The sequence below is a fragment of the Triticum aestivum genome, chromosome 3A (assembly GCF_018294505.1).
Source record: "Triticum aestivum cultivar Chinese Spring chromosome 3A, IWGSC CS RefSeq v2.1, whole genome shotgun sequence".
Lineage (NCBI taxonomy): Eukaryota > Viridiplantae > Streptophyta > Magnoliopsida > Poales > Poaceae > Triticum > Triticum aestivum.
Genome location: NC_057800.1, coordinates 702,273,980 through 702,299,509, shown reverse-complemented (window position 1 = coordinate 702,299,509; position 25,530 = coordinate 702,273,980). Strand labels below are relative to the sequence as shown.

The 25,530-nt window shown below is 43.5% G+C and overlaps 1 pseudogene; it reads right to left on the bottom strand.

Annotated features, from left to right (window-relative positions):
• Window positions 1-289: 289 nt before the first annotated feature.
• The window catches only part of LOC123057207 (E3 ubiquitin-protein ligase BRE1-like 2), a 74,887-nt pseudogene continuing 49,646 nt past the window's right edge, over window positions 290-25,530 (bottom strand).

Here is a 25,530-nt window from a genome sequence, read left to right as displayed (position 1 = left end):
TAGATATATGCAATCATAGACTCAATACTTATGTATGACACATTTATTTTGCAATTTACTTCTAATAAAACTGAAAAGCATATTAACTGCTGCTGCTACATGATTCCCTTATGAACTGGAACAAGGGCCTTTTCTTCGAAAAGAAATCAACAGTCTAAATAAGGGAAGTAAGCCATAGAGTATTGAGAGGGACTCACCATACCATAGTGTACTTATTATGAAGCTGAGAACGGACAAAGCAAAGAGGAAGACTAAACAGATGATACATGAACAATGATAAACTGCGTGCTCACTTAACACCAACCTGCGAAAAAAGAGCACATATCAGCACACAGAATAGCAGCAGCACAACCTAAGCAAAAAAATAACATCCAGCGCAGTCAAAATCACCTCCATGGCAGCCATCAGGAGACCGAGCTAACAGGCAGATGAACTAAGAGTGACATCCCTCCCTACCTGCCTCCCAGACGAGGTTTGTTCCTCTTCCCTGCAACACGGAAAATTCAGCAAGACACGGCAAAGCAATCAACAGAGGGCAATTACCCACCTAAATCACATTTTACCTGCTTCAAACATACAGCAAAAAAACATACAATTTCTTCTAGCAATTCATCAAACGATTGCTACGCACAACCAAACAAGGACACATCCGCCTCGGTTTTGACCTTACGTGATAGAGGGAGGGAGTCAGGGAGATAGTGGGGTAGAGGTGCAGATCAAAATAGGGAGCAAATGAAGTGGAGACAATAGCTCAGATCTACGGCTTGGTGTCGCCGGAACCCTTGGTCTGACGCCGCGTGGTCCCCATAACCCCCGCCGGTGCACCCGACGCCGTGGAGGCTGCCTGAGCCCGGGCCTCCATACCGGCGGTGGCTCAGCGCAGATGACTCTGCTAGGCCATTGCACGTCCAACCACTCACAGTCTTCCTCTCTCGGAAGCACTGAATCGAACATCCCAATCAAATCAGCACATCTCAAGGTCGACAAAGGGGAGGAAGGGCATACGAGAAGGAGGTGCTGCAGGCCGGCGGGGGCGGTGTTGACCTCGGCCACTTCGGCCAGCAGCGGTGACCTGCCGTGTGGGCAAGGTCGACGACGACGATGCGGGCGCCGGGGACCGGCGGCACGGGCGGGCTAGCCCTCTTCTGTGCCGGACGCCGATCTGGGCGCTGCCTCTCATGCTCGCTGTTGTCCTCCCGATGGCACCCCTTCTCCGGCGCTGCTGAGCGACAGAAACGAGGAGTGGAGGAGGCGGTTGCGTGCCGCGTCTGGTGCGAGCAGAGACGTGCGTGGGATTAAAATATCAGAGAAAGTGGAGCAGCTGGCCAATCATAAACGACGTAACATCACCCAATCCACGTGATGTTTTCTCTCTCGCTATTGGCTGTGCTGCACAGTGCGCCTTTGCCCACGTGGCACGCACGAGCAACCCTCCTTGATGCACACCTTATTGTTTTGGATGGCCTTGAGTAGAGGCAGGTCAAGAGTGGCGAATCTAACCCACTCGGACTCGCTGGAAAGAGATCATCGGACAAACAAAAATCACACAAGCAATAAAGTTACAATAAACTTCTTCTAGACTTCAGTATTTTTCAAACATCGATACGACACGGGCACTTTTTTGGAACGAAGGCTTCAGGGGAGCGCGACTTTGAATTAACAAAGCCATCAACCGGCCAGGGATTACACAAAGCCATCGTTACAACCATGATACAACTGCTAAAAGCCGCTAACAAGAACAGAAAAAACAACAGCAGATACAAAGTGTTGCCGACACAGCTTACAAGAACCAAAGACTACAAGCCCTCGAGGGATAAGCAAACTAAGCACTAGCTAGAAGTCGATGGAGTCCACCAAGTGAAGTAGATCAAGCAGAGCACAACGGAGGGGTTCTTCAAACGGAGACAAAGTCCAGCAATGGTCGCACCCTCATCTACCCCGAAAGGTGACACCTTGTTCGATCCTCTCCTCTCCAAATCTAGAGGGGACCCGTGCCCCTCGCCTTGGCTCGAAAGGCGCCGGACGGCTGGAAGATGGAGAAGCTCACCCTAGAGCCAGGATTGGACACGACGCCGGGCACCATGGGAGATTCTCAACCCGAGGCAGCACTGCACGAGGATAACCAGCCGAATTGCCACACCGCAGGTCGCCGCTACAACCACCAAGGGGAAAAACTTCTCAAAGGCACTGACACTCAACAAATGAACAGCAAGCATGATGAAGCAACTTGACAGGATGCAGATCAAGCCCGTATGGACAGGCTCCGTGCCCAAGCCACCCTATCAAGTTGCTGCTAGCAAAAGAGAGGAGCCCTATCCCCCCCCTGCCCAAGAATGGCGCCAAACCGGCGAGCAAGCAAGCAAGGAGCCGGTGGGCAATCCACAGCAGAGCAACACTTCTACATGAACAGAGCACCAAGCTTCATCTCCCTCGCTGCTGACGCAGCCAACCCGACACCCACCTCACAACACTCTGCACACTCCTACCATGCCCAAGGCGACACCTTCAAGAAGGTGGCGACGCACGTTGCGCCGTTGCCGTCCAGTCTTGAAAAGACAAGGGTTTTCACCCGGGTCATGGAGTAGGAGGGAGAGGAAACGAACCTCGACGAAGCCTCCAAGGAGGAGAATGGCACCTGTCCGTGTCGTCAACGCCGTGACCGGAGAACCAGCCAGGGATTTCTCCCGGTTCAGTTCCGCTGCTCCAGGCACCCCCACCAACCACGGATCCGGCGTCCAGAGGCCGCCGGCGACCAGATCCGGCGAGGAGGAGCGCTCTAAGGGGAAGTGGAAGCCGCCTTCAGATTCAGACGCAAACAGGGAGGCCGCGCCCCCCGCTGCGACCAGCGCCAGCGCCCGCCGTCACTCGCCGCCCTCGCGACCAAGGAGACGAGGGACAACACCCTCGGCGTCCAAAGCCCTTCGCGAAGAGCGAAGCAGCCAGATCCTCGCTGCCGTCGTCCTAGGCGACCATGCGGGCTTCGTCGGGGGCCTCCTCGGGCGGCGGCGAGGGGGCGAGGAGGGGGGAAAGGGGGGCCGGCGGCTAGGGTTTTCATCGCCACCCGTGTCGCCCCAAGCGGAGCGACGCGGGGGCCAGAGGAGGGGGGGCAATGTACTAAACTAGTTTCACGACACGGGCACTTCCGGTGCCGTAGCTCGAGGTTCCTCTAGATACATGTCGAGCAGAACAGATGGAAGAATTTGGTGATCACAACCTGCCAATAACCAACAAAGGAACATCAGAAGCAGGTGCTCACAACTTTTAAGATCTTACCACAGAGAAACTAAAACTTCGGTGACATGTGAACACAAATGAATGTGGATCTCAGCTGCTAAAATCTCAAGTCGGGCACAAATCCGCACCATTCAAACATAAGCTGTGTGATTCAATCGACAGTAGTTACCTCTTTGGGCCGGTCAAAGCACACGCCACACTTGAGAATAGCCTTGCAGTCTTTTATCTCATCCTGGAGCTTCTGGATAGTAGCCTCTTCATTCTCAGAGGTCAGCTCCATGACATCATTCTTCGCCTCCTCGTATTCTTCCTCGAGCTTTCTCTTCTCGCCTCTATAAGATAGCAAAAGAATGTAACAAGCCCTGGTGGCAGAACAGCAAGACCAACTTGGAATCAAAAATTAACACCACACCAGCAAGCCTAACCTCTCACGCTCCAACTCCGTTCTGAGCTCAGCTATTTTTTTTCTGGTTTTGCTCATATTCTTTCTCAGATGATCCAACGGCGGACCCAAGCCACTTGAGCTCCTTCTCTGCTTCATATACCTCCAGCAGAGTCTTTTCAATGGTAATTGCATGATGCCTGTTCTCTGAAGAAGATTTTATAGCTTGTGCGACATAGGCTTTCATCTGTAAGGTTTATTCAAATAAAGACACTTCAAAACCAGTTCAGTGGTAAACAAAGACACACACAAAATATATTCTTTTAATACAATACTAGCAAAAAGGCCCGTGCGTTCGCTATTAGAAAAAGGGCCATTTGTCCCGGTTCGTAAGGGCCATTTGTCCCGGTTGCTGAACCGGGACTAAAGGGTCGTTACTAAAGCCCTACACTTTTAGTCCCGGTTCTTACACGAACCGGGACAGATGGGCCTCCACATGGCCGGTGAGGCGAGCCCAGGCAGGAGGCCCTTTGGTCCCAGTTGGTGGCACCAACCGGGACCAATAGGCATCAACGCGTCAGCAGCTCGCACGAGCTGAGGTTTTTGTTTTTTTAAAGGGGTGGGTTTTGGGGGGGTTAATTTAGGTGTTTCATATATTGTGTTAGTTAACTAATTAATAGAGAGAAGTGTCCTCTCTTATCTCCGTGCTTGGTCGACGCTACCTACTATACGTATAGAGAGGACTCGACAGGCTAGCTAGTAAGCAAAAATGAAGGAAACAGAAGATCTTCATGAACATATGCATACAGAGAGAAGTTATATCGACCTCTCCTTCTCCGAGAAGTTGGTCGAATGACAAGTTTTCTTATATCTGTCCGACGCTACTGGCTACATATATATAATATAAGATCTCTTACAATATAATCCCCTAATTATGTATGAACTCAGGGTCCACATGGTATTCTCCATCTTTATCGATCACCTGGTCAAGAAAAAATGCCGTCAATTCCTCTTGAATTGCTCGCATGCGATCTGGTGCTAGGAGTTCATCCTGCATCCGAAACATCTAATTTGAAGAAGGGGGTCAATACATATATATGAATGAATGAAACTCAACACAAATGATGGTAATAAAATAAAATTCTGAATATTATTGCTTACGCACTTCATATTGTTTTTTAGTGTAGCCCCGCTCACAGGTCGTGTACTCGCAAATGTAGTATCCACTGTAATTATTCCCGGCTTCCTGCCACAACCACTTTACAAGAAATAGAGGTCAATCAAACTGATAAGCAAGCATGCTAAATGGTATTGATGAAACTAGCGCTTGAATCACTAGGAGATGCGTGGAACATGCTAGTAGTACTTACTTTCAGGTGTTTAAATTGCAGCTTCTTCAGCAGTCTCGGAGCTTTTGAGGTGAATTTTTTCCAAACCCTGCCAGACAAGGAAAAAAATTACTTGATATCAGGAAGTGAACAAAGTTACCGATATGCTGCGATAATGATCGATTTAACTTACTTCTTGAGCATTTGAGTCATGTCCGCATACTCCTGGGGATCTTTTCATCTCGAGTCTAAGACGGTTACTAGTCCCTGCTGAAGCTTAATCTTTAGGAGAATATAGTGGAACCTGCGCACGTATGCATAACTCATCAATTACTCCCTCCGTTTCTTTTTAGTCCGCATATAAGGTTTGGTCAAAGTCAAGCTTTGTAGAGTTTGACTAACTTTATATTAAAAAATATAAACATTCACAATATGAAATCAATATTATCATATGCACCATGAAACATATTTTCATACTATATAGTTTTAGTATTGTAAATGTTCATATTTTTTATATTAATTTGGTCAAACTTTGTGTAGTTTGACTTTGACCAAATCTTATATGCGAAGTAAAAAGAAACGGAGGTAGTACATTACTATAACCTCGACTAATAAGGGAAACCGAATATGGACAAGAAAGTAACACTCACTTGAAGTTGTAAGGAAAGAGTATTATAGCTTTGTTTTGATTTAATACCAACGATCGTAGCAAATTGGCCTCGGTACCTTTTTCCTGACTTTCAACCGAATATGCATCTATGATATTTGTGTTAATGAACCTAATATCCCCGATGTGTCTTCTCTTCAATTTGGCGATCTTCAATCTGCATAATATAGTGAGGATAATTATAAATACATGCAATGAAAGAGCTGGCCTATATATAGAGACTTAACGACAAAAGTAGTACTTACAGACAGTAGCAAGTGACCGTTAATTTATCAAGGGCCTTCTGATTGAAAAACTGGAAGAACTCCTCAAATGGTACATTCAACAGATCAGTTCCAACGAGGTCATGCTCCTCTTTAACTCTCAGCGTCAAAATATTCCTTCCCCCAGACTCTCTGCAGGTTTTCATGTACCAATCATGGAATCTTCGCATCATCGTTGTTAGAGATCTTTCATCTTTGACGACAGGCTTCCCGTACTCGTATCTGTGTTGGTCCACCTCCAGGAATTCATAATGTACATTGTCGGGAAGGTATATCCAAGATTGTTATAACCGGGCACCATCCTCGAATCATTAGCGACGATATCGCTAGACACCTTGAGCGGGGGGCACGATTGGTTTGCTTGTTTGCCGAGCTGGGCAATTTTTTCCCCAGCTCCTCGTTCCGCTAACCTTTGATCACTAACAGTACTTCCTGACCGCTCCGCTTCGATAAATGACCTTTCAATAATGCACTGATAGTTGCCTTTCAGCGGAGACTTTGGTGGTTTCTTCAAGGCTTCCACAGTGCGCTTCGCTTTCACCGGATCTATCTTCTCCTCCGGAGGTGGATGTTTCTTTGCATTCACCCCTTCAAAGAAGTTCATCACTTCGTCGCGCACGATCTTCTCATTTTCCTCCGGTGTCCTCTCATATGCTAACTTCTCTGGAGTCTTCAGAGAAGGACCGAATCTATATTGCCTCCCGCCTCTGGCTGTACTGCTAGATGCCGGAGCAGACAGAGCGGTTGTCTTCTTTCCTTGCTTACGAGGCGGAGGAGGAGTACTACGATGCGCCGGAGCAGCCGGAGCGGTGGTGGGTCTCTTCCGCCCTTGCCGACAAGGCGGAGTGCCGCCATGCGCCGGAGAAGGAGGTTGGCTGCTAGGGTGCGCGGGCGCGGGTGGAGAAGGAGGCTGAGTGCCCTGATCACTCGCAGGAGGAGGAGGCGGAGTGCCCTGATTCGCCGGAGGAGGAGGCGGAGCGTCCAGTTCAGAAGGTTGATGAGCTCCTTCCGCCATAGGCATGGAGTCAACAGACAAGAACCCAGCTGAGTCTCCCCTTCACCCGTAGGGTGGTCAAGCTCGAGGTCCTCAAATCCGTCCGTTATTTCATCCACCATCACCCTAGCATATCCTTCTGGAATTGGCTGGCAGTGAAAAGTTGCGCTAGGTTCAGGAGGTGCAACAGAGCGAACAACCACCTTGACTTTAAATTTAATCCATTGCGTCATAAGGTGGCAATTTTGAGAATCTGTGATTAAGTCCACGGGGTAGCTAGAAGGAGCCGTGAAGACGGGCTTCAGCTGCTTCAGCTCGGTGGAAGCCACGCTGCTTCTCCACTAAGATGGTGGGGTAGCTTCAGGGGAAGCTTCGGCAGGTCGCTTGCTGCGATCTACTTCTCGTTGCTCTATCGCTTGTACCCTTGCGTGCATCGCTTGAATTTGGATCTGCTCCACTTTCTTCCTCCTCTCCTGGCATTTGTAACCGCCTATGTCCAGAAACCCAACCTTCCACAAAATGGAGCCTGGCGTGCCTCGTGTCCGTCCAGGGTGCTCAGGATTCCCGAGGGCCATTGTGAGCTTGTCGTTCTATCTGTCTGGAACGAATGTCCCTTGCTGCTGCATCGATATACTGCCGAAGCTTCGTGACGGGTATTCACAGTTGCTCATTCGTCCAACGGCACTTCCCTGATACAGGGTCCAAGGTTTCGCCAACCCCGAAGAACCAAGTCCGGCAGTGGTCTGGCCAGTTCAATGTCTCTGGTTCGACCCCTTTATCTTGCATGTCATTCTCAGCCTTGGCCCACAACAGCCGGGCATTGCGGTAGCCACCTGACCCCGTGCTATGGTGAAGCTTCTTCTTCGCAGTATTTTTCTTTTTTGTCGTTGACATCTTCTTACTCTTGTCCGATGTCTTATGGGCCACAAAGTCGTCCCACTGATCTTTGATCTTCTCATACTGGCCGGTGAATTCTGGTGTCTCTTCTTTGTCGACAAACGTTGTTTTCAGCTCATTCTTCCACCTGCTGAATAGTTCTATCATCTTCTTAAGAGCATGAGACTTGATCAATTGCTCTATAATTGGCTTCTCTAGATCCTCCTCTAGCGGTAGGGTGAAATTTTCGTTCAGCATGGTCCAAATATCATCTTTCTTCATTTCGTTGACATAAGACACCTCAGGGTCATCTTTAGCCGGCTTATACATTGGTGGATGTTGATCGGGATCTTGTCCCTAACAAGAACCCCGCATTGAGCAGCAAATGCTTCCTTTGTCCGGATGGGTTCAATCGGTCGGCCATCGCGCGCGATTGCTGTGATCTCAAACCTTTCATCCAAGCGCAACTTTTTCTTCGGTCCTCGTTTCTTCACCGAAGTTGTGCCCGATCTAGAGGGCTAGAAAAAAGAAGAAAGACAAGAGTTATTAATTAATATGTGTACATACCAAAACAATTAATGCATCAATTAGCTATAGTCAGCACATGCTTAATTAGTATATATACATGTACGGACTCCGTTCGGTCACCGGAGCCGTCATCACGGTGTCCTTCTTCCACCGGCATTCGGTCACTGGAGCCGTCATCAAGGTGTCCTTCTTCCACCGGCATTCGGTCACTAAAGCCATTATAATCATGTCCTTCCTCCTCCATTGTTCGATCACCGTAGCCTGCTTCTTCACCCTGTCCTTCACGACATGACGACATCACTTCCGGCTGCGATTATGTCCCCCAATGCCGCTCCTGTTGCTTCGTCTCGGGGGTGCTCCATAGTTTCTGCAAATATTTACAACATGGCAATTATTATTCAAACATGACAGATTGATATATTAGTGGAAAACATAGAACTAACTAGCTAATCACAACAAGGAATCATATTAGTGGCCTCACACTTCTCTAGGGTTTGGGGTGGCCTCAGCAACGCTTCAAGGGTTTGGGGTGGCCTCGGCAACGCTTCAAGGGTTTGGGGTGGCCTCGACGACAACACTCTTTTAACTTGGTAAATTTGGGTCGCCTCGAGAGAGTGTCTCGGGTAGGGGCACGGCAGGAGGGGGTAGGAGACCGACATCGTTTTTTCTAGGGTTTGGGTGTCCTCGAGAGTTTTGGTCAAGCGAGAGGGCCATGGGGTAAGCAATGAAAAGAGGAGAAGATCGAAGAAAAAAAGAATCTATTCCTTTCTTCTCCTCCTCCACTTTTTTTTCCTTTTTTCCTCTTCTTATTTATTTCTCCTCTTCTTCCTCTCCTCTTCGTCTCCTTTTTCTTTTCCTTCTTCCTAAACTAAACATAAACTAAAATAATCCTAAAACTAAACGAAGTTATTGGGACAGGGTATATCGACAACAACATACCCGATAAAAAATAAGAAGACGAAGAAGAAATAAAAAGAGGAGAAGAAGAAAGGAATAGAGGAGAAGATCGAAGAAAAAAAGAAGAAGAAAAAAGAGGAGAAGAAGAAAAAATAGAATCTTCTCCTCTTTTGTTCCTTTTTCCTCTTCTTATTTATTTCTCCTCTTCTTCCTCTCCTCTTCTTCTCCTTTTTCTTTTCCTTCTTCCTAAACTAAAAATAAACTAAAATAATCCTAAAACTAAACGAAGTTATCGGAACGGGGTATATCGACAACAACATACCCGATAAAAAATAAGAAGACGAAGAAGAAATAAAAAGAGGAGAAGAAGAAAGGAATAGAGGAGAAGATCAAAGAAAAAAAGAAGAAGAAAAAAGAAGAGAAGAAGAAAGGAATAGAGGAGAAGAAGAAAAAATAGAATCTTCTCCTCTTCTTTTTCTTCTTTTTTCCTCTTCGTATTTATTACTCCTCTTCTTCCTCTCCTCGTCTTCTCCTCATATATATCCATCTATAGCCACATACATATATAAATGGAAAAATGCTATGAACAAAAATACATATATACTTGGTAAATATTCTATGAACATCATTTCTCATATATATATATCAATGCATACATCCATGGATCATCATTGCTCATATATCCATAGTCATATATAAAAACTTTCTATATATGAACAAAAAACTTTCTATGAACAAAAAAACATTTTTGACATATTTAGCATATTCTAAATTTTCCTAACTCTTTTACAACCAGAAAAATTACTCCAACTTCATGACAGTACCCACACCCCATTTCACCAAAAACATTCTGATCCATAGTTCAAAATTTTCAAAATGCCCAAAGTCATCTAGCATTTCATCCAACACCCTCTATATGCACTATTCATATCTGTAAAAAAAATTCAGAAATTTCAGAAAATTGGACAGCGTGTTGCTGCTGCTCCACTCCTTCTCCTCTCCTTCTGCTCTTCAATGCGTCGGGGCCGGCGGCGACCATGGAGCAGGGGCAGAGAGCAAGGGGCACTCGGGCGCAAGAGCGGCGCTCGATCGGGACCATGGGAAAGGGGGCTCACTACGAGGTGGGCGGCGATGGAAGGAGGCCGGCGACGAGGACGGCGGGCTCGGGGCGGCACGCAGTGACGGGGACGGTGGTCTCGGGGTGGCACCCGGCGAAAGGGACGAGGAGGGTGGGCTCGGGGAGGCACGCGGCGACGGGGACGAGGACGGAGGGCTCGGGGATGCCGGCGATGGCATTGGCGGCGGCAGCTGCGGCGGCGAGGTGGAGCAGCCTGACGGCATCGATGAGCTCGACGTCGTCGGCGGGGGGAGGGGGGGCAACTGGCGAGGAAAACTGAAAAATGTCACAAGTGTTTCTTATATAGTCCAAGCATTAGTCCTGGTTCGTGGCATCAACTGGGACCAATGCCCCCTTTAGTCCTGGTTGGTGCCACCAACCGGGACCAAAGGTCTCTTTTTAGCAGCCCAAAGGGCAGGAAGCGGCGGCCTTTGGTCCCGGTTGGTGCCACCAACCGGGACTAAAGGGGGGCATTGGTTCCGGTTGGTGCCACAAACCGGTACCAATGCACCCCTTTAGTCCCGGTTGGTGGCACCAACCGGGACCAAAGGCCCTGTGATGCCCGCGTCGCGGCCGAAAGTTTAGTCCCAACTCGCTAGTTGACAGAGCTCAAGAGTGGTTTATCAGTGCTGCTCCGCCAAGCCTCTTGAGCTCCTCTCAACTGCAGGCTTTCGGGCCTAATTTGTCACGATGTGCTTGTGGGCCTACTGGGCCTCCTGCGGGCCTGAATCCTGGCCCATGGTTGGGTTTATATTCGTATTCAAGCTGTGGTGGCCCAGTAGGTGGCACTTTTTTATTATTTTTTATTGCTTTATTTATTTTATTTTGTTTGTACTTACAACAAAAAACTTACTGTTGCTATTTTTATTTCTTTTATTAAAGTTTATTTATTTTACTTTTATGAAGTTTATTTTGTTTCCACTTCTTTATTTTATTAAAGTTTATTTTATTTTATTTTATTTTGTTTCTACTTATTTATTGCCTTAAATTTTAATTTATTTTATTTTGTTTCTACTTATTTATTAAAGTTTATTTCGTCTCTTTCTGCTTTTCATGATTTGGACAGAAAATACTTTGATAATTTCAGTGGCATGAACTTTATATAATTTTAGTTTAAAAAATACTAGAGGTTTATAAAAGCTTTTTAGTTCATTCCTTTTGCTATTAGATTTTTATAAAGGGATTTTAGTTACAAAGGGATTTCATTTTTTTAACTTATTTGAACTCCATAGTTTTTCTGTGTTCAAAATCCACCATTCTAAGCCACATAATCAATTTTCAACCCTTTTTGACTTCATTTGTTATTTTGCATGCATTTACTGATTATTTTGAGCTATGAGACCCTGAAATTGAAAAGCATTTCAAATGAACTCTGAAAAGGTTGAAAGTTCACATGGTATCATCATTTCATCCACATAGCATGTGCAAGAAAGTAGAGAGGGTTACGGCAAAAACTGGATGCACTTCGTGTACAAAATGGATAATCTCTTTCGAACTATCAGGGTTTCTTACGGAAACTCGTCTGTTACAAATGGATTTCATTTTTTTAAACTTATTTGAACTCCATAGTTTTTCTATGTTCAAAATGCACCATTCAAAGCCACATATCAATTTTCAACCCTTTCTGACTTCATTTGTTATTTTTCATGCATTTACTGATTATTCTGAGCTATAAGACCTTGAAATTGAAAAGCATTTCAAATGAACTCTGATAAGGTTGAAAGTTGGCATGGTATCATCATTTCATCCACATGGCATGTGCAATAAAGTAGAAAGGGTTACGGCAAAAAATGGATGGACTTCGTGTACAAACGGACAATCTGTTTCGAAGTATCAGGGTTTCATACGAAAACTCATCTGTTACAAAGGGATTTCATTTTTTAACTTATTTGAACTCCATAGTTTTTCTGTGTTCAAAATGCACCATTCAAAGCCACATCATCAATTTTCAACCCTTTCTAACTTCATTTGTTAGCATTTACTGATTATTTTGTGCTATAAGTCCCCGAAATTGAAGGCAACATATAGCTCTCATGAATACATGTGACCAAATTAATAGAAGTTCATCATCACATTAAAAACAAAGTACATATATAGTTCTCATTGAACAACATATAGCTCTCCACAACATCTACTTAAACCATACATTGAAACTATGTAAAACCTTTCAATGCAACAACAAATGCGATCATAATCACAAACAAGGTAAAAATTGATCCAGCGGTATAATGATACCAAGCCTCGGTATGAATGGCATATTTTCTAATCTTTCTAATCTTCAACCGCATTGCATCCATCTTGATCTTGTGATGATCGATAACATCCGCAACATGCAAATCCAATATCATCTTCTCCTCCTCAATTTTTTTATTTTTTCCTTCAAGTAATTGTTTTCTTGTTCAACTAAATTTAACCTCTCGACAATAGGGTCGGTTGGAATTTCCAGTTCAACTACCTCCTACATAAATAAAATCTATGTCACATTGGTCGGCATAATTGTCATCAACAATAAATGAACCAAATAGTTATAAAAAGATAATATATACAACATCTGAATCATAGATAGGACGAGGGCCGATGGAGGCGGATACCAAAACCATCGCACTGTATAATAACAAGGAATAATAAAATTTAGAAAATTAGACAAGTATCTATCTAAAGTAAGAATTATTTTCTTTCAGAAAGAAGATAAGAACAAGAGGCTCACCACGGTGGTACCGGCGACGAAATCGGCGCGGGCGATCGACGGCGGTGAATACGGGGACGGGACGTGATGGACCACTAAACCTATGCAAATCTCGGGGGAAATGGAGCTTCGAGGTCGAGCTTCGGGAGAAGAAAGATTAATTAGTGTGGCTCAGGCATTTCATCGAACACCTCATGTGCATCGGAGGTGAGCTAGAGCACCCAAATGCCCTCCCCTCGCCGGCCATAAAAAACAGAGCACTGTGGAGTACCACTACTAGGGAAAACCTTATACACAGAAATTTAGCAACAGCGCGGGTTAAAAAAGGGCGCTAGTGCTAGATAGCAGTAGCGGTTCAGAATAAACGGCGCTGCAGATACGATTCTAGCAGTAGCGCGTGTGCCCGTAAAAGCGCTACTACTAATATTCCCATTTCTGAAACGATGGGCTACTCATAGCAGTAGCGGCCTTGCAGGAAGCGCGCTACCGCTAGGGCATGAGTAGCAGTGCGTTTCCCTGTAACAGCGCTACTGCTAATGGAAATAAAATAAAATGAAAAACAAATATAAAAGTAAATGAAAATGAAAGAAACAGAAAAAGGAGAAAGAAAAAAAATAAAATGTAAAGCAAAATAAATGAAAAAGCGAAAAAACAGAGAAAGGCTTAGCTGTAGCGTGTGTTAGTAAGAGGCGTTGTAGCTAACGCAGCTGCAGCGCGTTTCCAGGACCCCCGCTATAGAAACCAAAAAGGAAATAAAAAAGAAAGAAAATTACATATGTATAGCAGTAGCGTGTTTTGGAAAAAGCGCTATAGCTACCTTAGCTATAGCGCGTTCTGCGAAACGCGCTACCGCTAGTTTTGACTTAACCAAAAAACCGTTTCCCCCCGGCCACCACTTGCCCCCCAAATCTCTCGACCCACCCCGCCGTTGTCTCCCCGATTGGCCGTCGCCCCACTTCGCCGCTGTCTCCTGCCGACATCGACGCCCCCGGAGCCACCAGAGCCATGCGCCCTTGACGCCACCGGAGCCGCCTCCAACGCCACAGAGCCGCGCGGCCTCATCAACGCCACCGGAGCCGCCGTTGACGCCATCGGATCCTCCCTCGCCACAACTGCCTCCCTCGCCGTCACCGGAGACACCCCTGCCTCCCTCGCCACCACCGGAGCCATCCTCTGTAAGCTCCCACCCCTCCTCTCTCTCTCTCATGCATAGGTTAGCTAGTTTAATTATGTTAATTATCTAGGTTAGGGCAAAAATTTAGTTAGGGCTTTGATAGAGAAGTAGTTAGGTTAACTAGTTTAATTAGGTTAATTACCTAGGTTAGTGCAAAAATTTAGTTAGGGCTTTGACAGAGAACTAGTCAGGTTAACTAGTTTAATTAGGTTCATTATCTAGGTTATTTAGGCAAGTTTTATTTTAAATATGATCCCTTCCTACACTTTTATTGTTGATTATATCTTTTCATTGAAGTGGTCATCTTGTTTGTGCCCAAGTGGCTTTGTTGTTTGAATGAAGCTGAGTGGCCTATATATGTTTTGCCGGAATGTTGATTCATTTCCGTTCTTGCAAATTTCAGGTTCTCGATTTGTCCACTTTTTAGCAAAGGTCATGCCGAAATTTTCCAGGAATTTCGGCATGACTTGTGCTACAAACTAGGACATGTCGAGTGCCCGGGATTTGCCGCACCAGGAAGGAGTCAATGTTCCTACAAAACATAGGCCTTTTGTATTTCATTATTCATTTTATTAGGTCTAGAATTGATTTACTAGGTTTAATCGTAGGAAACATGGCTAGCAACGATGAAGGACAGGGTTGAAACGAATCGGATGCGGATGCGGCTCAAATGAGTTAGGGTTCATGTAAGGGTATCGAAACGAATCAAATTTCTAAGATGAGTCATAAAACGAGTAAAATTTGACCACTTATTTCACCTTCTAGTTGGATAATTGGAATATCCACTACCTCTTTCCACCCCTAGGATTATCAAATTAGATGGTAATTAGGGTAGTAGTTCCTAGGTACTAATTAGTTAGTAAGAACTTGTTGCTATTTTTATTTATAGTAAGTTTATTTTTAGTAAGAACTAGTTGAATTAATAGAACTAGTTAGTAAGAACTTGCTGCTATTTTTTTAGTTAAAGCAATTTTTCTCGCATCGACGTGGACGATGCCTCTCCCGCATCCTTGTCGTCGAGTCGGTGGAGGACGACACCTGCTTGACCAGATGGGCCATGTCCAGGACTGGGCTCTGCAGGGGTGGTACTGGGAGGCGCTACCTACCGGGGGGCGCAGGTTGGTGAGGAGCCAGCATGTCGTTGACCCGAACCTTCTTTGGTGGCGGTCGCGTGGGCTAGTGACGGTCCAGAGGCTCGAGGACTCCACGGAGGTGGTGCGTCACCGTGTCAGTGAGGAGGACGCGCACGTCCGTCGCTACTTGTTTGCGTTGGAGGACAGGTTCTCCAGGGATCTCACTGGAGCTATGATCTTGTGATGGTTCCTTCTCTGTGGGTGTCCACCGCCCACACCGATACCCGTCGTGTGCTAGGGTTTTAGTTGTATTAGTGATGTTATATGTATGACACTATTTGGGGTGTATTAGTGATAATATTCGACGATGTACGGACGCATGAGATGATTTACTTTTGCTTATTGAATGCATGCTAATTTGAGTCCTATAAGATATTTTGAAATGTATATCTTGTGTTTCTCAATATCCATGTGGCCGGTCATGTTTGCAGGTTACACCTCCGAGTGGCCTATGTTTTGCCGGAGTGTTGATTCATTTCCGTTCCGGAAAATTTCACGCGCTCGATATGTCCTATTTTAGCAAAGGTCATGTCGGATTTTTCCGTGAATTTTGGCATGACTTGTGCCAGAATATGTAGGAAATATCGAGTGCCCCGGATTTGTGTGTTGAGTATCCTGGTAGTTGTCTTCGATCGATTTTCAATTAATGTTTTAACTATGAACATAGGAAATGTCTGATGACGAAAAGGATTTCGGTATTTGCAAATACTGCGAAGACGAGCGCGGCCTGTGCGACGGAATCTTCCTAGATGATGATAGGCGCTTCAGCATCAAGCTAGACGAGAACTTCGAAGTGGATACAGTAAGTCACAACGACAAGTCTTTTTTCGTAATTAAGCATGACATCTGCTTCATTTGCTTCAACTTATATTTTTTTTACTATTGTACTAGCGTATCCCCTGCCATGCAAGAGTTTTTGTATTGGATAAGATAGGTTTCAGTCATACTATGGAGGTAAAGAAAGTTTACTTGAAGACCGAGCATGGTTATATTTTCCATGCAAAATTATACAATTCAGACGACTACACCTATTTTGGATGCAAAACATGGCGAGCACTATGCAAGACTTATGCATTTGAGCCTGATATGGTTATCACCTTTGATATTCGTCCGGAAGGTGATATTGAAGGTAATACTGACATCTGGGTCGATGTGCAGACCCTACAGTTATACCATTATGTAAGTTTCTCAACCATATTTATGTCTATGATATTGTTTATTCAAAAATAGTTGACAACTAATTTGTATTGCCAGCTTATTTCGGTGCAAGCAAACATGTCCAGGGCTTGGTAGACAGGACCTACTACTGTCCCGAGGCTGAACTCAACTGCGAGGAGCTAAGTCATTATGTTTCATGGCTTGAGGATCTTGATACTGTCAAGACAAATTTTCTTCCTGCATTTAGAAATGTTCGTACTGAAAACGTGCGACCAATAGTGTTTGTAATGAACTACGGTCACATCTATTTAGGAAGGATGGTAAGATTTTTACTATTTGTCCTTAGTGCATCTTTTCCATACATTATTTTTGAAGCTAAACTTCATTGCTAAGTATGTTACCATACGATGTTCTTCAACAGGGACTCCCGATGAATGTTGTGCCTTATGGGATCGACACAAAAGGTACCATGAGTATTATTAGCTTACGGCCAAGATATCCTAAAGATTACTTTAGTGCATTCAAGATTAGCGACGGATGCTTAATAGTGCAAGACTGGACCAAATATATGATGGGGGAGCGCAGAGAAGTACTAGGGGGTAGCAAACAGATGCGCTACCCATGATTAGGAGACATGTTCATCTGCATGCTCCAACTTGATTAAGGAGGAGAGCTACACAAGTTTTATGTTATTTTACCTAAGAGAGAGCAGCAGGAGTGATTAGCTAGCTAGAAATGAGTTTGAGGATGATGATGTGCTACACTATTACTATGATGATAAAATAGCTAGTGTTGGTGGTAATGACTATGATGATGATTATTAGCTAGTGTTAGTGGTGATTAAATAAATACTGTTGGTGGTAGTGACTATGATGATGATTAAATAGCTTGAGCTGGCGGATTAGATTCAAGTGGAGGCAACATGTGGTGCACATCGAAAGTACTACTAGTCCAAACTAGATCAAGTTTGGATTAGTAGTATACTTTTGACATGCACCACATATTGCCTCCACTTGAACCTAATCCACCTTCATTTGACACACTGTTATGGACATAATGATGTAAACCTCATAACTGGTATTGTACCAATATTTGTCCTATGGCGCATAAATACACTAAAAATAAAAAAATAAAAAATAATACTAGTAGCGATCGCGAGAAAACACGCTGCCAGTAGTTACATTAGCAGTGGCGCGGGAGTGAACAAACGCTGCAGCTATTTGCCCTAGCAGTAGCCCGTGCGGGCACGCGTTACTGCTAAGCAATAGCTGTAGCGCCTTATTAGTAGCGCGCCTACCCGCGCTACTAGTGAGCACAAAACCCGCGCTGCTGCTAGCCTTTTCCCTAGTAGTGTACTCTGCTGTGGCGATGGGGTATATATAGGCAACTCATTTGTCCCGGTTCGTGGCTGGAACCGGGACTAAAGCCCAACCATGTGTCCCGATTCAAGCCAAGAACTGGGACCAATGGTTGTGGGCCAGGAGCGAGGCCCATTGGTCCCGGTTCATGCCTAGAACCGAGACAAATGGGTCCATACGAACCGGGACCAATGCCCACGAGGCCCCGGCCAACCCCCTGGGCTCACGAACCGGGACGAATGCCCCCATGGTTCCTGGTTCATGAATGAACCGGGACTAATGGGCTTGCCATGCCCGAACCAAAGCCCTGTTTTCTACTAGTGGTTGCAACGGGAAGAAATGTATTTTGGCACACTCCTACTAATAGAGAGACTCATTCATGGTTAATGCTAATGAGCGTTTTGTGGTGGATGCCTGATGTCCAAGTCATAACATGTTTAACAATATACTCTCGCCGTTCTTTTATATAAGGTGTATTTTTTTCAAAAATCAAATGAGTGCATGTTTGATCGAGTTTTTTTAGAAAAATATCAATATTCACAATGCAAAATTTATATCATTTTATTAATCATGAAAAGTAGTTTCATATATTATATATTAGGTCTTGTAGATGTTGTTATTTTATTCTATAATCTTGGTCAAACATTCAAATAGTTGACTTGCACGGAAAACAATACACCTTATATTCTGGAAGGGAGGGAGTAAAATGTTTGGAATTAGAAATATATGGAAATACCATTGTTGATAAAAATGTTCGGAAATTACGAAAACATATGATAGTCATGCATACTGGCATAGTTACCACAGATGTATGAATCTACAACACATAATTTTTTTTATCAATTATCACTTACTTATAAGGTGTTAATAGGTTGTGAACATTTTTGCATGTACCAGACGAAAATATATCTTAATATTGTAAATGGTTTGATTGACTCTAAACCAATATAATAACAGCATTCATCATATTAGCATATATGTGTATTAAGAGACCATATTTGGAGGAAAATGTAGCTGCGAGAACGTGCATAACAACACGGAGATATGTAATAACATAGGTCTTGGGCTCACAATGCATGTAAATATAAGGGGCAACTAAGTACATGATCCCCTAGAAAAAGTACATGACCTTTCCCGCAAAAAAATAAAATAAAATAAGTACATGATAGCATAGCCAAGTCATAGCAACATCAATCTCAGATCATAGTGGATACTAGGGATCAAACCCTAACAAAACTTACTCGATTACATGATAAATCTCATCCAACCCATCACCGTCCAGCAAGCCTACGATGGAATTACTCACGCACGGCGGTGAGCATCATGAAATTGGTGATGGAGGATGGTTGATGATGATGATGGCAACGGATTCCCCTCTCCGTTGCCCCGAACGGACTCAGATCAGCCCTCCCGAGAGGTTTTAGGGCTTTGCGGCGGCTCCGTATCGTAAAACGCGATGAATCATTCTCCTTGATTTTTTTCACCCCGAAACCAAATATATAGAGTTGGAGTTGAGGTCAGAGGAGCACCAGGGGGCCCACGAGGTAGGGGGCGCGCCCCCCACCTTCATGGCTAGGGTGTGGGCCCCCTGGTCTTCATCTTTTGCAGGGATTTTTTATTATTTCTGAAAATATGTTCCGTGAAGTTTCAGGTCATTCCGAGATCTTTTGTTTCTGCACATAAATAACACCATGGTAATTCTGCTGAAAACAACGCTAGTCCGGGTTAGTTCCATTCAAATCATGCAAGTTAGAGTCTAAAACAAGGGCAAAAGTGTTTGGAAAAGTAGATACGACGGAGACGTATCAACTCCCCCAAGCTTAACCTTTGCTTGTCCTCAAGCAATTCAGTTGATAAACTGAAAGTGCTAGAGAAAAAACTTTTACAAACTCTGTTTGCTCTGTTGTTGAAAATATGTAAAGCCAGCATTCAAGTTTTCAGCAAAGATTATGAACTAACCATATTCACAATAACGCATAGGTTTCATGTTTACTCATATCAATGGCATAATCAACTAGCGAGCAATAATAATAAATCTCGGATGACAACACTTTCTCAAAACAATAATAATATGATATAACAAGATGGTATCTCCCTAGCCCTTTCTGAGACCGCAAAACATAAATGTAGAGCACCTTTAAAGATCAAGGACTGACTAGACATTGTAATTCATGGTAAAAGAGATCCAGTCAAGTCATACTCAATGTAAACTAACAGTAATGAATGCAAATGACAGCGGTGCTCTCCAACTGGTGCTTTTTAATAAGAGGATGATGACTCAACATGAAAGTAAATAGATAGGCCCTTCGCTGAGGGAAGCAGGGATTTGTAGAGGTGCCAGAGCTCAGTTTTGAAATAGAGGTGAATAATATTTTGAGCGGTATACTTTCATTGTCAAGCTAACAACCAAGAGATGGCGATATCTTCCCAAACAGAATGGTAAAGTTTATACTCCCCCTCCACCAACAAGCATCAATCCATGGGTTGCTCGAAACAACGAGTGCCTCCAACTAACAAGAGTCCCAGGGGGAGTTTTGTTTGCAATTATTTTGATTAGATTTGCATAAAGCATGGGACTGGGCATCTCGGTGACCAGCCATTTTCTCGTGAGTGAGGAGCGGAGTCCACTCCTCTTGAGAATAACCCGCCTAAAATGGAAGATATGGACGGCCCTAGTTGATACATGAGCTATTCGAGCATACAAAACAGGATATTTATTTGAAGGCTTAGAGTTTGGCACATACAAATTTACTTGGAACGGCAGGTAGATACCGTATGTAGGTAGGTGTGGTGGACTCATATGGCATAACTTTGGGGTTTATGGAGTTGGATGCCAAAGCAGTATTCCCGCTTAGTACAGGTGAAGGCTAGAAAAAGACTGGGAAGCGACCAGCTAGAGAGCGACAACAGTCATGAACATGCACTAAAATTAATCAACACCGAATGCAAGAATGAGTAGGATATAATCCACCATGAACACAAATATCGTGAAGGCTATGTTGATTTTGTTTCAACTACATGCGTGAACATGCGCCATGTCAAGTCACTTAAATCATTCAGAGGAGGATACCACCCTATCATACCACATCACAACCATTTTAATAGCATGTTGGCATGCAAGGTAAACCATTATAAGCTCCTAGCTAATCAAGCATGGCACAAGAAACTATGATCTCTAGTGGTCATTGCAAGCATGTTTATTCATAAGAGACTGAATCAGGAACGATGAACTAATCATATTTACAAACACAAAAGAGGTCGAGTTCATACCAGCTTTTCTCATCTCAATCAGTCCATCATATATCGTCATAATTGCCTTTCACTTGCACGACCGAATGATGTGAATAATAATAATAGTGCGTGTGCATTGGACTAAGCTGGAATCTGCAAGCATTCAATAAACAGGAGAAGACAAGGTAATATGGGCTCTTTTGTCAGATCAACAATTATGCATATAAGAGCCACTTCAACAATTTAATCATGGTCTTCTCCTATCGACCCCCAAAGAAAAGAAAAGAAGTAAAACTATTTACACGGGAAAGCTCCCAACAAGCAAAATAAGAACATGAGATCTTTTTGGGTTTTCTTTTTAATTACTACTACAAGCACAGAAATTAAAACTAGCTAAAAGCTACAACTAATTTTTTTTGGTTTTTCTTAAGGTTTATTAAACACACAGGAAGAAAGCATAAAAAGGAAATAAACTAGCATGGATGATACAATGAAAAAGTATGAGCACCGACATCTAGCAATGAGTGTGTGAACATAAATGTAATATCGGTGGGAAATACGTACTCCCCCAAGCTTAGGCTTTTGGCCTAAGTTGGTCTATAGCCGCGGCTGGCCTGGCGGAGATCCATAATAATAGTTGGGGTCGTACTGCGAAGAAGAAGACTCTGATTGCCACTGGTTGGCAATCATCTCCGGATCCCACTGGTAATTAGACTGTCATGGAGGATCAACTTGTGGTTCTGACTCTGGCTCTGCGGCCGATGCAGGGCTCCGGTAGGCATGAATATCGTCTGGCGAGATGAGGTACTGGTCTGCAGATAAATCAAACTAGGAAGGAGTAGGCAAGGTAATAGTCTCCGGATGATGTTTATCAAAGAACAATTTGTATTTAAGCTCCCCTTCCCTATTCTTTATAATGAAATCATGTGCTACCATACTCTTATAATCTAAATAAACAGTAGGCAACAATTTTTCTTCTTTTTCATAGTGCCTAATAGGTATGTTATAATATGCAGCAAGGCGTGAAGCATAGATACCACCAAAGATGGGGCCCTTTGTATGGTTCAGACTCAAGCGTTTAGCAATAATACCGCCCATACTCATAGAGTTATAACAGAATAAACTGTGGAACAAAATAATAATATCAGGAACACCAAGATTTCCACAGTTTTCGCGACCAATTAAGCAACGACTAGAAAATATTGCAAAGTAGCGTAAAACAGGAAAATGTATGCTAGTGATTCGTGCATCGGAAACCTTCCTCGTTCCCCCTACAGTGATGCTATCAATAAACCCATCCACATTATCACGATGTGGTTCCTCTATTTTGCCCTTGAAAGGGATCAAACAAACCCGACAAAAATCATGAAGTGACATCTTCTTAACCACATCATATAAATGAAACTCTACTAAAGGAGGTGATTGCCTAGGATAATAGTATTGGTGAGTAAGAGATATTATTCGCGTTGGTCGTGGAGGAAGTCGGTGAGGCCTGCATTCTTAGCCAATTCATAAAAATCCTCATAAATCCCAGTTGCTCTCAAGAATTCATAAAAATCCTCATAAATTTGACATGCAAGCTCAAGAACATGGTCACCTAGGCAGCACAAATTTGCAATGAATAAAGCACTAGACCAAAAACTAATTGGACCAATGGAGGAGTCACATACCAAGGAACAATCTCCCCAAGCAGTTTTGTGAGAGGTGCTTTGAGCAAGGAGATCGAAAATGGCAGCAAAATGAGCTTGGACTCGGGTTTGAGCAGGATATTCATGTTTGTGGGAAGAAGAAGGAGTGTGTGGGTGCAAGGATAAGTGGAGGAGGGCCACCGTGGGCCTACGAGGCAGGGGGCGCGCCCAGGGGGTAGGGCGCGCCCCTGACCCTCGTGGCAAGGTGCCAACTCCTCCTGTTGTGTTCTCATTGCCAAATATTCTCAAATATTCCAGAAAAAATCATATTTAATTTTTAGGGCATTTGGATAACTTTTATTTTCGGGGTATTTTCATATTGCTCGGATAATTCATATAACAGAGAGAAAATACTATTTTTATTTTATTTAATATAAATAACAAAAAGTAAAAAAGGAGGGTACAGAAGTTTGTGCCTTCTAGTTTCATCCATCTCATGCTTAACAAAAGGAATCCACTAATAAGGTTGATCAAGTCTTGTTAACGAACTCATTCCGAATAACATGGAACCGGAGAAATTTCGAATAACACTATGTTACCTCAACGGGGATATGCACATCCCCAACAATAAGAATATCATATTTCTTCTTAACAGTAGGAAGAGGAAAATTCAAAACCTCCAAAAATAATCGATGGAATTTTTCCAGTACAATTGATACTGTGGACTTGAGGTTGTTTCCTCGGAAAGTGTACCGTATGCTCATTACCATTAACATAAAAAGTGACATTGCCTTTGGTGCAATCAATAACAGCCCCTGCAGTATTCAAAAAGGGTCTTCCAAGAATAATAGACATACTATCGTCCTCGGGAATATCAAGAATAACAAAGTCCGTTAAAATAGTAATGTTTGCAACTACAACAGGCACATCCTCACAAATACCGACAGGTATAGCAGTTGATTTATCAGCCATTTGCAAAGATATTTCAGTAGGTGTCAACTTATTCAAATCAAGTCTACGATATAAAGAGAGAGGCATAACACTAACACCGGCTCCAAGATCACATAAAGCAGTTTTAACATAGTTTCTTTTAATGGAGCATGGTATAGTGGGTACTCCTGGATCTCCAAGTTTCTTTGGTATTCCACCCTTAAAAGTATTATTAGCTAGCATGGTGGAAATTTCAGATTCCGGTATCTTTCTTTTATTAGTGACAATTTCTTTCATGTACTTAGCATAAGGATTCATTTTGAGCATATGAGTTAACCGCATACGCAAAAAGATAGGTCTAATCATTTCAGCAAAGTGCTCAAAATCCTCATCATCCTTTTTCTTGGATGGTTTGGGAGGAAAAGGCATGGGTTTCTGAACCCAAGGCTCTCTTTCCTTTCCGTGTTTCCTAGCAACAAAGTCTTTCTTATGATAACGTTGATTCTTTGATTGTGGGTTATCAAGATCAATAGTAGGTTCAATTTCTATATCATTATCATTGCTAGGTTGAGCATCAACATGAGGATTATCATTAGCATTATCACTAGTTTCAGGTTCATTACCAGATTTTGTTTCAGCATCAGAAATAGAAATATCATTTGGATTCTCAGGTGTTTCAGTAATAGGTTCACTAGAAGCATGCAAAGTCCTATCATTTTTCTTTTTCTTCCTTTTAGAATGACTAGGTGCATCTATATTATTTCTCTGAGTATCTTGCTCAATTCTCTTAGGGTGGCCTTGATCTCTACTACACAACCTTCTTCTTGTAGACGTTGTTGGGCCTCCAAGTGCAGAGGTTTGTAGGAAAGTAGCAAATTTCCCTCAAGTGGATGACCTAAGGTTTATCAATCCGTAGGAGGCGTAGGATGAAGATGGTCTCTCTCAAGCAACGCTGCAACCAAATAACAAAGAGTCTCGTGTGTCCCCAACACACCCAATACAATGGTAAATTGTATAGGTGCATTAGTACGGCGAAGAGATGGTGATACAAGTGGTATATGGATGGTAGATAAAGGTTTTTGTAATCTGAAAATATAAAAAACAGCAAGGTAACTAATGATAAAAGTGAGTGTAAACGGTATTGCAATGCGTTGAAACAGGGCCTAGGGTTCATACTTTCACTAGTGCCAGTCATCTCAACAATAATAACATAATAGGATCACATAACTATCCCTCAATATGCAACAAAGAGTCACTCCAAAGTCACTAATAACGGAGAACGAACGAAGAGATTATGGTAGGGTACGAAACCACCTCAAAGTTATTCTTTCTAATCAATCCGTTGGGCTATTCCTATAAGTGTCACAAACATCCCTAGAGTTCGTACTAGAATAACACCTTAAGACACAAATCAACCAAATCCCTAATGTCACCTAGATACTCCAATGTCACCTCAAGTATCCATGGGTATGATTATACGATATACATCACACAATCTCAGATTCATCTATTCAACCAACACATAGAACCTCAAAGAGTGCCCCAAAGTTTCTATCGGAGAATCACGACGAAAATGTGTGCCAACCCCTATGCATAGGTTCATGGGCGGAACCCGCAAGTTGGTCACCAAAAAAACATCAAGTGAATCACGTGATATCCCATTGTCACCATAGATATGCACGGCAAGACATACATCAAGTGTTCTCAAATCTTTAAAGACTCGATCCAATAAGATAACTTCAAAGGGGAAACTCAATCCATTACAAGAGAGTAGAGGGGGGGAGAAAACATCATAGGATCCAAATATAATAGCAAAGCTCACGATACATCAAGATCGTATCACCTCAAGAACACGAGAGAGAGAGAGAGAGAGAGAGAGAGAGATCAAACACATAGCTACTGGTACATTCCCTCAGCCCCGAGGCAGAACTACTCCCTCCTCATCA